The sequence below is a fragment of the Mus pahari genome, chromosome 23 (genome assembly GCF_900095145.1).
Source record: "Mus pahari chromosome 23, PAHARI_EIJ_v1.1, whole genome shotgun sequence".
Taxonomy (NCBI): domain Eukaryota; kingdom Metazoa; phylum Chordata; class Mammalia; order Rodentia; family Muridae; genus Mus; species Mus pahari.
Genome location: NC_034612.1, coordinates 4,799,941 through 4,803,313, shown reverse-complemented (window position 1 = coordinate 4,803,313; position 3,373 = coordinate 4,799,941). Strand labels below are relative to the sequence as shown.

Here is a 3,373-nt window from a genome sequence, read left to right as displayed (position 1 = left end):
TTTTTTTTTTTTTTTTTTAACGTGCTGACATGCTGCCACAAGTGGTAAAATCCCACACTTGACCCCATGTGACTAGAAGTAGTATATAAAGTTGCCTTTTGGTATGGGAAGACACATGAATTTCAAGAACAGATCTGGATCCTACCCTAAGATATATCATTATGTTTATGTAGATAGGCCGAAGACCTGGGGGGGGGGGCTGTTTCTAAACCTGAAACATTTCAGGGCCTGAGTATCTGATAAAGGACTCCTGACCTGTAGAAATACCCACTGCACCGTCTGTGAAACAGAGAGTCGGTCTCGTCCGTCCTTCCGTCTGTCTAGACATCCATTTTTCCTTTCTCTCTGCTTCCCTGGTTTAATTGCATTGTGGATGGCTCAAGGAGTCTCCATGCTGGTAGGCAAGGTCTTTGGCATTAGAGCTGTATGCCTAGCCCTGGCCTGACTCACCGGCTCCGTGATCATTAGGAGCCCAAAGTCCAGCAAGTGAGAAACCAAAACAGCGATGGGGTTATTGGGAAGATCGGACACAGTACTGCATGCCCAGGGTGTGTGGGCGTGTCCCGGAAGTCAGCAAGGGGTGTCCCGGAAGTCAGCAATCAGCAACGCGTATCTATCTCTTCCCCTTTCCTGGAGTTGATCCCCAGCTACTTCCACATCCGTCACATCCGTCACATTACTTTCCTCTCCTCCCTGCTCCCTCTCTGGTACTTTTAACAGCTGAGCCATCATCTCTCCAGACCCCCAGTTTCTATATCTCTTAATGGCAAGAGAAGAGACTGGGCTGTTTAAATTTTTTTCTATTTTATTTATTCCTCTGTGTGTGTGTGTGTGTGTGTGTGTGTGTGTGTGTGTGTGCGTCCCACATACCCCATGGCACACATGCAGAGGCCAGGGGACAACTGGTGGAAGTTGGTTCCCTCATTTCATCATGTGGGTATCCCTGGGATTATATTCAGGTGTTAGTCTTGGCACCTCACACGCTGAGCCACCCTGCTGGCCCCCGAATCAGATGATCTTGAAGAGAGTCTAGGCTTCCCCCCCGCCCCCGGCTCTGCCTCCCTGGCATACGAAGCCCCACATTTCTCTGGCTCACCCCACATGAGGCTCTGCCTCCCTGGCATACGAAGCCCCACATCTCTCTGGCTCACCCCACATGAGACTACGGGGGTTGGGTCCGTCTCTGGGTGGCTACCTTTCCTGGTTAATGAGTCACTGCAGAAATTAAAATACTGCTATCACAGGCTGAGCCGGCCCCCGTATCTGGCACCACCAAAGGCCATTTAATGCACATCTCCTTTCTAATCGCTATGGAGACGGGCCCTGTGACCTGACTCCCCAGGGTACAACCCTGAATACAGAGGCAGTGGAGCACCATCCCCTTGCAAGGTCTCCCAGCCAGCCAGGGAGGTGAATGGTAGCTCAGCAGACACAGCCAATGGGTCTTCCTCTCCACCCTATGATGGTGTCCACACACTATGCTCTGCTCCCAGAGAGCAGGTATCTGCCTTCTTTATTCTCCATTTTAATTGATTCCACTAGTGTTCAGACTCAGTGTTCCTATCCTGAGAGAAAGGACTGGAGATTGATTGTGGATGCGGGCAAAGGGTGATCCCTCTGCAGGTCAGGTTATGTCTACACTGCCCTCTCCCTTCCCCAGTGAGGAAGCTTAGGAGAGACTTCATGATTTGCTTTTGTTGTAATCTAGGATTCAGTCATGTGGACAGCTCAGTCCTCTGGAGCTTCAAGGGTGGAGGGATGAAGTATAGGATACATTGAGTGTCCAGTGTAGGATACATCCAGTGTAGGACACATCCAGTGTAGGATACATCCAGTGAAGGATACATCCAGTGCAGGATACATCCAGTGCAGGATACATCCAGTGCAAGATACACTCTTACTGTTCTTGCTCTGTAGGCATGCCTATCATTTAGTGGGTTAAGAGGAAGAGAAATGAGGCTTAGCAGTTAGCATCTGCAGCCTTCAAAACTTAATCTATTTGGTGAGTCTTCCTTCTGCCTAGATTCTTGCTCTTCTACACATTTTTTCTTAGGTATGTCAGGGAGGGAGTGGTCTAGAGGACAGCTGTGCCCTAGAGACTCCCAGGGGCCAGGAAAAAGCCCCAAGCAAACATCATAATGAAACCCTTGTTTCTAAGAATTTACCCTGAGCTAACCTTTAGGCTGCATGGCCTCAGTGCTGGGAAATGGAACATGATATTTAGGATACTGCCACCACAGAGGAGCTGACCAAGGACTTGAGACATGAGATAGGACGGTCAGAGTCACACAGCTGGTGAGAAGAAGAAACCCTCTCTGTGTGGTGGCAAAACTATGGCTGCCACTTCTAAATCATGTGACCTGAGGCTCAAGGCTGCTAATTTGACCCAATAGTGCAAGTTTAAAGTCTCAGGCTGGGAACCCAGTCCTAATTCTAGTCTGGATGCTGTCATCACTTGGGCTATGGCATTAGGATGTGTCAACCTCTCCATGTGTTAGTCTCTTTAACATTTAAATGAGCAATTGGCTGAGGCTAGTTCTTCTCCAAAACTGTGTGTGTGCATGTGCGCATCCCGCACTAGTGCATACTTGTGTGTGGAGGTCAGAGGTCAACCTTGGGTATTGTTCATTAGGCTGCCCATTTTGGTTTTTGACACAGGGTATTCTACTGTGCCCTAGGGCTTGCAGATTCTGCTAGACTGATAGGCCAAGGAGACTGGTTGGTAGGCCTAGTGGTTCTCTTGTCTCTGCCTCCCCAGGGCTGGGATAATACCTTTGAACAGCTACACTCAGCCCTTGCCCCACCCTCTTCCAGGGTCTGTTGAACTCCTCTAGGGGGTGGGGGTGGCAGTTGGAAGACGGATTTAAGGAGGAAAAAAAATCTTAGTGAGAAACTTGGGTCACCATTTGAGTAGCCAGGTTCAAATCCCAGCTCCGACGCCGGCAGTACAGCTCTGAACAAGCCCAATGGCTGCTCTGAACAAGCCCAATGGCTGCTCTGAACAAGCCCAATGGCTGCTCTCAGCCTACATTTAAAGAGTCTTTCTGTTATCAAAATAGCAAAATGTAGAAAAAATAGGAAGAAGATCCCACCCAGGCAGCCAGCACATCTGAACTTGCCACATCTGTGACTGTCTTTCTTTTGTCCGAGCTAAGGCTTGAACCCACAGCCTCGTACATGCTAGGCTTTCACTCTAGCCTCGAGCCACATCCACAGACCCCGAATTTGTGTCATCTCAATCACTTTAAAGTGAGTAGCAGACAGCAAGGAGCTTTGCCCCAAAACAGCATAGCATGTCTTCTCCTAAAGAGAGCTCCCGACCCCAGTAGGTTGACAAATGGCAGTTTTGTTTGTTTGTTTGTTTTGGGGGGTT

The 3,373-nt window shown here is 49.1% G+C and overlaps 1 protein-coding gene across 2 annotated transcripts in view; it reads right to left on the bottom strand.

The window, feature by feature from the left end:
• The window catches only part of Oasl (2'-5'-oligoadenylate synthetase like), a 15,716-nt gene that overhangs the window by 11,203 nt on the left and 1,140 nt on the right, over positions 1-3,373 (bottom strand). The gene's annotated exons all lie outside the window — the stretch shown is intronic.